The 8,448-nt window shown below is 57.4% G+C and overlaps 1 pseudogene; it reads left to right on the top strand.

The window, feature by feature from the left end:
- LOC103075059 (transcriptional enhancer factor TEF-4 pseudogene) overlaps positions 1-6,943 on the top strand; it is an 8,362-nt pseudogene extending 1,419 nt beyond the window's left edge.
- Positions 6,944-8,448: the final 1,505 nt, after the last annotated feature.

The raw sequence follows: 8,448 nt of genomic DNA, 5'->3' as shown, positions 1-8,448 counted from the left end.
CGGCATTCCATGTGGCCTCTGCTGGAGAAACTCGTAATAATAATAAAACCCTCAGCATTGATTGTTGGCTCTCTATCAGCTGCTACACGAGTCCCACGTTCTCCCTAGCATGGGCAGGAAGCAGGGCCCCGAGGAAGGACGTGCCAAAGTGTATTCCTGCCCCAGAACCCTGATCTCACCTGGAGTCGTCTGGAGCCATCCCACCTGGAGTCATCCCACCTTGAGTCATCCCACCCGAAGCCATCCCGCCTGGAGCCATCCCGCCTGGAGTCATCCTTGCCCTGAGAAAGACAGGCTCCTGGCCTGCAATGAGCTCTCGGCTTTAGTGGAGACAAGGCATCACACAGGGGCCGGCCTGTCCTTGTGGCGCCATCCTATCCTGCACGCCCACCGTGACTAGAGCTGGCTGAAGACCCCTGGCTGGAGGAGAGAGCTCTTGGCTGCTGACCGAGCAACGGGGAAGGAAAGGTCAGGGGAGGGAAGTGGCTGAGGGCTACTCCAGGGTCAAGAATGGCACTGCTGCAGGCTGTGGAACAGATGTGGCAGGCCCCTCAGGGAACACAGCTGAAATACAACAGAAGGGGCATCCCTGAACCCCACCTCCCAGGGACAAACGGCCTCCCCCAGGTGAGATCCCATGAGCTCTCTACACTCACAAGAATTTCTCTCTTTTCTTAAAGTGGATCAAGAAAAGGACCACATCTGTAACCAAACCCCATGCCCCTCTGGAGAAGTCCACTGCCCCAGTAAGTAGGTGGCTCTGAGCCATGGCCCTGACACTGCCACAGGGGAAGGAGCCCCGTCTGACATTGGCCATACAAGGAAAGGTACATACAAACCTCTGCTCTCCAGTTGGGGCTTGGGTGCGATGAATATTTCATACCCCAAGAAGGCGCTGACATTTTGCTGGATGGCTTCAATTAGCTCCAGAGCCTCATTCTCATGCTAATAATCAGCTTGCTTATCATAATGGTTTATTAATCTATTTCCCACTGTGAAGTCATACGGCGTGTTTCACAGATGCCTCCTGCTGCCGCCTTGATTGGATGGAAATGACTTGGGCACTGCAGTTCTCGGAGGACTGGGGTGAGGCGTGGGCTGGGACAAGAGGCTTACAGTTCTGAAGTGTTTCTCTGTGTTCCCGGAAGCTAAGGGGGCCCTTCTGGGTGGAGCATGGGGACATGAGGCCACGAGTGGTGGCTGGGTTTTCTCTTTTCTGGCTCTGGCTGTTGGGGCCATCTGGCGATTCCCCAAAGGGGGACTGGGGAGCATCGGGAAATCCTTCAGAAGAAATTTCTAAATGGACAATTTGAGATGGGTTTAGGTAGAAGGAGAGGTGGGAGACGGTAAAATAGTTTGGGCAGACATTTTTTTTTTTCAAAAAGGATTTTTATGTAAAGGCTGCTATAGCCTGTGTCATGTGACCTGTCATCCTGGACCAGGTTGGATCCCTGACCCCAAGGCAGCCACCAATAGAGCTGCCAGTGGCTAGGAGTTGGCCCAGTGCTACAGCGATGCCTACCAGGGCTGGCCTGCCCACTGCAGATGTCATCTTTCTAGGGCATGGCAGACGGAGCCAGGAACTGGTCCCACTGGGGGCAGTGGGTGTGGGGCTCCCCCTCAGGGCTGCTTGGCAATTCTCAGGTAAGAAAGTTTTCTTTGCTGGCTAGTGCCAGCTCTCCTGTCAGGGAGGAAACTGTTTTCACTGGGGAACACACCTGAATGAGCTGCTTGTGGAGGGAGGGCTCTGCTCAGGGATGGCTGGGGGACGTGGGGTGTTGGGGAAGGGAGGAGAGAAGCAGACAGAAGACTGAGCTGCTCCGGGCCAGGCTGGGGTCCAAGCACACAAATGTGGCCAAGGAGATGCTTTCTTCACTTGAAATCATTTCAAAATAAAAGGAAGAGTTGCACACTAGGGCAGAGATTTTCTGTATACTACCCCGCCCAGCCTCCCTAACATCCCTACCTGATTGTAATACAGTCAGCAAGGGGAAGATATTACCGTGCGTGTGAGACTGTTCCCTAAACCACAGACCTCGCTGAGGGCTCCCCAGCTTTCCGCTGAAGTCCTTTCCCCGTTTCCGGATCCGATGTGGATCCCGCCCCAGACGCCCCGTTGCATTTTGTTGTCTGCTCTCCTGAGCCCTCTGCCTGCGCTCTTCCCTCATTCTGTTCATGTCTCTGCCTTTGGGACCGTGCTGGTCGGTTATTTTATAGAATGTGCCCCAATTTGGGTTTGTCAACTATTTTTTTTTTTTCACAATTAGATGGAGGCTCTGCATTTTGGGCAGGAATATGAGAGGAGGGAGGCGCCCTCCGCAGCTGTCACGTGGGGAGGCCCTGATGTCTGTAGGTCTTAGGCGGTGTTAACCTTGATCCCTCCATCAAACCGGTGTTTGTTGGGTTTCTCTATTGCGAAGTTACTTTTTTTTTTTTGCGGTACGCGGGCCTCTCACTGTTGTGGCCTCTCCCGTTGCGGAGCACAGGCTCCGGACGCGCAGGCTCAGCGACCGTGGCTCACGGGCCCAGCTGCTCTGCGGCACGTGGGATCCTCCCGGACCGGGGCACGAACCCGCGTCCCCTGCATCGGCAGGCGGACTCCCAACCACCGCGCCACCAGGGAAGCCCCGCGAAGTTACTATTTTTAAAAGTTACTGGAAAGTTACTATTTTTCTCTTCATAACTAATAAATATCTTTGAGGAAAGTAATTGGAGACTTTACAATGCATTCCTTTTCCTTAAACTTTTGTTCATGATTTTGAGCTGCCATTGGTGGGTCCTGCTGGCAGCGGTGTGCTCACGGGGTATTCAATTCCCCTCATCCCTTCTACATGTGTTAATTAGAATTCTCCTCTAGGGAAGATTTGTCCCTACTCTTCCACTTCATTATTTATCCAGTTATCTGTTAATGCCAGTACGGGCTCGCAGACGTTCGCTTTGTTATGGGTGAATGTAACACTCCCGGTGTTTATCTTTTTTCCGGGCTGCTCCAGCAGGGGGAGCTCCTGCGTTCGGCTCCCTGCCCCGCCCTCATGCCCCGCCCCCTTCACTTTCTGACCTCCCAGGATGCTCCAGGCGCTTGCCCTGCTTCCCTCTGGAATCAGGCTCTTCTCCAGGGGGACCAAGAGGTTTCTAGAAAAGGAAGTCAGATGTCAGCTTTGCATCTCCTGCTGTGCAGCTTCCAGCGCCCCCTCTTCTGCCCTTGTCGTTACCCTGCGTCACCAGCGAAAGTCCCCACCTTCTGTCTCGGTCTCAGGGGTGGTGTGTTGCAGGGTTGGGGTGTGTGTCCCTCGTTTGGTTTGGCAGAGGGCAGAGAGAAGGAAGCACGTCAGGGCCGGTGGTGACGTAGAATGGATCTAGATGGGGACTCATCTTGGCTAATGGATGGCTGGTGGGGGCCGGTGGAGGCCGGTGGGCCTGGTGGAGGCTGGTGGGTCTGGTGGAAGCAGGAAATGGAGTCAGAGAAGCCTGGCCCACTGGCGAGCCCTTCAGAGAGTGCGCTGGATTGACCTCGGGCTGGGAGGGGTCTGAGTGACCGTAGCCAGAATTGTAGACAAGTGGCGTGGCTGAGTCAAAGGAGGAGTATCCCCCCCACCCCCACCCCACTGCCTGTGGACACCATCTATTCTGCGCCCAGCTGCTTGGGCCCTGCAGCTGTGCTCTGCATGGGCACTCCCTGCTAAGTTCTCCTGCCTCCTTAGTGTCCAGCCGTCCACAGCATAGGCTCTGCCCTGACCTATGCTCAACCTTGGACTCCAGCTATGGAGGATTTTGCACCCAGGCTGGGGGATGTCTTTGACTCTGAGCCCAGACCAACAAGACGCTCAGCTCATCACTGCTCCCCGATCCAGAGAGAGCCCCTGAGCCCTGCCCATAGCTACACTCTGACCCTTGATTTTGCTTGTGGAACAGTAAGTCCCTCTTTTTTGGAAAACCTTCTACAAGCCCCTGAGCCCTTTCCTCATATGGCTGTGAGCGCACACCTGAGGGCACATAGCTGAGTGCACACACCGCTGAGCTCACGTCTGCCCACTGCTCCACGGGAAGCGTTTCAGGTACCCGATCACACCTGTCCTTACGCCAGCCCATAGCCCCTCCTGACAGCTGGCTCTTGCCCTCACCTCCCACCCATGTCACCAGATCACCCCCCATTCCCTCCCCATGCAGGTCCCAGGAGCTCATCCCTGTAACCAGTTTCCTTCCTCACTGTTGGTGAGTTGCATCTGCCTGTTTGTGCCAGGCTGTGGATCTTGGCAAAGGCCATCCATAAAAGCCAAGTTGCTCCCGACAGCATGATGTCCTGATGGCTTTCCTCCTCTGGGGCTGCACTGGGAGACAGGAACAGGGTGGCCTGGCCGTCCAGAGGATGGAGGCTGAGGGGAGGGTCCAGTCTTGTCGGGACCAGATTAAGGGCACCGTGGGTTTGGCATGTGCCCCCAAACACCAAGGCTTGTACCTGGGACCTGGCTGGAAGCTCAGTCTCCGAGTTGGCAGGGAGAAAGGTTGGAGAGGGGCTTGGGAAGGAAGCCCAGGATTTGGATTTGGGGAGCAGCTGCCACTCCCTGGCCCAGAAGACGTGGTGGGTCCTCACCTTCCTGAGCTTTGGTTTGTCCACCTGTACGTGGAGCCGTGTGTCTAGGCTGCTGCCGTGAGGGAGGAGCTCGTGGGCAGGAGCCTGAGGCCAGGCAGCAGTTGATTTGGGTGCCCTGCCCCGTGCTGTGCGCACAGGGTACCCGGCCCGAGGGGGCTCTGCATGCGCAGGGCTGGGGCAGGGCTGGGGCGCCGGGTCGGACCAAAGCATGGCGGCCCCTCCTTTCTCCCTGCCCCCACGCAGGCGGAGGCCTCTGGTCCCCTCCAGCCTGGGCCGCAGAGAGGCCTTCCGCCCCGTCTTCCTGCCCTCCCGTACCCGCCTGCTGCTCCTGAGTCACCGCGACCGGGCGAGCTTTCTCTAGCACAGCAGGTCTCCGAGTGTGGTCCCCGTGCCAGTAGCACCAGCTGGAAACCTGTTAGGAATGCACGTTCTCAGGCCCCTCCCAGGTCTGCTGGCTCAGAACCTGGGGTGGAGCCAGCACTCTGGGGGTTCCTCCACACACTTGGGTTTGAGAAGGGTGCTCCGCACACGTCGGATCAGCTGAGTGCCCCGTCGGCGCTCCCCGTGTGTTCTCAACCCGGCGGAGACACGCAGAATATTTACAAGCACTTACTGTGGGTAGGGAGTCTGCTCAGTGCCTGTTAAGTCTTACAAAGAGCGTGCAAAATAGATGCTGTGTATTTCCCCATTTTCCCAGGTGGACGGAGGTGCAGCCCCTCCCTCGGGTGACCCAGCATCTCTCCTGTCCCCCTGGGAGCCGGCATCAGCAGAGGGGAAGGCACCGGTCCCACGTGTCCGCTCCATCTGCCAAGGGCTGCCCACCCTCCCTGCTGCCATCCCCCACCGACGTTCACCCGTGTGGCACAGGAGGATGGGTTTAGGGTGGCATTCTGTCTCCCCACGCAGCCCGGAGATACAGCCCCACGAGGACAACTCAAGAGTCGCAGGCATTTAGATTTGCCATTTTATTTAACTTTATGCCCAAGGATACAGGCAGAGAAAGGGCCATTTCAAAGTCAGTTTCTGCTTTATGGCGTTATGGGGGATGCATCGGGCAGCTGGTGAAAATATCTTGCCGCTCGCAGCGCAAAAAGAGGATCACGTGGGTGGCTTGGGCCTTGGCTGTTTGGGGAAGAAATTCCGCCTCTCAGCCTGGGGCCCCTTGCTGGGCCCAGTCCTTCCCCCGGACTCAGCCCCGATCCAGGCTTCAGGCTCAGCCCTCATCGCTTCATACCCTAGTTCCAGACTGAGCCCTCTTCCTTCTGTAGGCTGAGCCCTGATCCCAGCCCAGACTCAGCTCCAGCCTGGCCCACATTAACTCCTTCATAAAGTCATGCCATTACTTATGAGGGTGGTAAATCTAACTAGGACTCTCACGGTTTCACACACCTCTTTGGGCTGACGTACTCTGCAGGAGGCACAGCTCCGAATGCATCATGGTTCGAGGTAGCTGACCTCCGCCGCTGGAGGAACAGCTGCCCACATACTGGGAGCGGACGGGGATAGAGATGGTTGGCGGCTCCTGACACCTCCTCGTGCACAGAATGGTTGCACAGAATGGTATCCTGGCTGTGGCAGCTGGCAGCCCCAGGGGGAGCCCAGCCTGGGTTCCAGGCCGCTGGGTTGACCCCTGCTCCCTCAGGCGACTTCACTGAGTCTCCTAAATACCTGCAGTTTCTCTCCAATTTAATTCGGGGCTCAGACTCCGCACACTTGTGGGGTGGTGTTGCAGGCTGAGCGGAGCAGACTCTTACCAGAGGCACCTGTTTGTACACATCAGCCAGCACTGCCCCAGCCCCGGAGCGCCTCCCCTCGAGAGTGTGGACGTCCGGCAGACCTATGACACATTCCCTGAGAAAAAGGGTGGTCTGCGGGGGCTGTATGATCGTGGGCCCCCCAATGCCTTCTTCCTGGTTGAGTTCTGGGCGGACCTGAACTGGGGCCCGAGTGGCGAGGATGTGGGGGCCGGCGGTGGCAGTGGTGGCTTCTGTGGAGTGAGCAGCCAGTACGAGAGCCTGGAGCACATGACCTTCACCTGTTCCTCCAAGGTCTGCTCCTTGGCAAGCAGGTGGTGGAGAAGGTAGAGACGGAGCGTGCCAGCTGGAGGACGGGAGGTTCGTGCACCGCCTGCTGCGCTCACCCATGTGTGAGAACCTGGTGAATTTTCCGCACAAGCTGTGGCAGCTGCCCGAGCGCTACATGATGACCAGTGTCCTGGAGAACTGCACCATCCTCCAGGTGGTGACAGAGAGAGACACCCAGGAACTGCTGCTCTGCACCACCTATGTCTTCGAGGTCTCCACCAGTGAGCGGGGGGCCCAGCACCACATTTACCGCCTGGTCAGGCACTGAAGGGAGACCCCAGAAGTGGCTCCTCCCAGGAAGGACCTCCAGCTTCCCTCACGCTTCTTACTTGGGGTGGGGGGTGTGGGCTGCTCCCTCTTAGGACCTTAAAAGCTCGGTGGTGAGTTGAATGGGCTGGGACTGAGAGGAAAGGATGCATCCTGATATCGGGACCTCACAGGGGTGTCTGAAAGGACAGATCACTCCAGAGCATTTGACACTGGGGACAGGAGTGAGACAACCCCTGGCACAGCGCTGGTTTCTGTCTCTGATAGGCATCCTCCCCCTTCTCTGTTCTGGATGTCTTGGAGGGCCCCAGTTACACACTGGCTTGTCCCTCTCTGGTTTTCAGCACTCCCTCCTTCCCAATCTGCCTCTCCTTACCAGCCCCATCCCGGGACCTTGATATTGAATTTTGAAGGTTAACCCTTTCTGTGCAGGAGTAGAGCCAGGTGGGCCCTGGAAATATATATATATATATATATTTTTTTTAATATAACAAGAGATATTGATAAGTGGGTGTTAGGGCCGTGACTTTTTTCTCAGCTGGGCAAGCAGTGGGGTGAGGCTTTTAAATCTCGTGTCCTCCTCTAACTGAGCCGCGTGGGGCTAGACTGTGTTGCCTCCTTCTCTTCCCCTCTCCCCAAAGTGTGTTGGTTTGTGTTTTGACAGAGGATAAAGCTATTTTACCAAAAAACAAACAAACAAACAAAAAAAACCGCTTTGCAAGCCCACTAAGGGGGCTCCTGTGGTCCTGGCAGCTCCAAGGAGGGAGCGCAGTGGAGCTCCAGGGCCTGACACTTCAGGGGCGGCTAAGTCTTTGGCTGCCCCAGGGCTTTGTAGCAGGTGCTACAGCTTCAGCATCTGCAGGGGGGCCGACCCAGGACAGGGCGCGGGGGAGGAGGCCCGAGGCTGCGCGGGCACGACTTGCGTCTTGCCAAGGCCGAGCACTCCTTCCCGCCCTCGTGGTAGCCCGCACACCACCTCGGCCTGGGGGCCTCAGTCTCTCCTCTGTGGAAAGGGCACAGCATGGCTGGGAGTCAGTGTTTTCTTCCCGTGGTCCACCCTGTGCCTCGCTTGGCTGAGGCGTCCTTGACCCTGACCCTGACCCTGGGCCTGCCCCGCTTGTACCCGGGATGGGGACCATCACAGATCTATACCTCCTGGGCTCTCCGAGCTCCTGGGTCTTCTCTCTCCTCAGCCCCTCACTCAGCTCAGCGCCTGAGCAAACCGAGGGCGGGACGGGAACACTGGAAGGATGAGTGTGGACCAAAGGAGGCTAATGTCTGCAGCATGTCTGGACCAGAGGCCGGTGCCCTGGGTATGCTGCTCCCCCCTCGGGCCCCCACCCCCTCACCATGAGCACCGTCCCCGCATGTCCCTGCTGGGCAGAGTGTGCTGGGGGACTGGCCCCCGTGGGCACACCCCCCGTGCATTTAGACCATGAGCCACGTGCACACGGGTTTGAGACACGGGACTGAGGGCTCTCCTGGGGATCTTGGCTTCTGGAGAGA

This window comes from Lipotes vexillifer, unplaced genomic scaffold (genome assembly GCF_000442215.2).
Source record: "Lipotes vexillifer unplaced genomic scaffold, Lipotes_vexillifer_v1.1 scaffold149, whole genome shotgun sequence".
In the NCBI taxonomy this organism is placed as follows: Eukaryota; Metazoa; Chordata; class Mammalia; order Artiodactyla; family Lipotidae; genus Lipotes; species Lipotes vexillifer.
The sequence above is the reverse complement of the archived record's forward strand: the minus strand, read 5'-3'. Positions and strand labels throughout refer to the sequence as shown.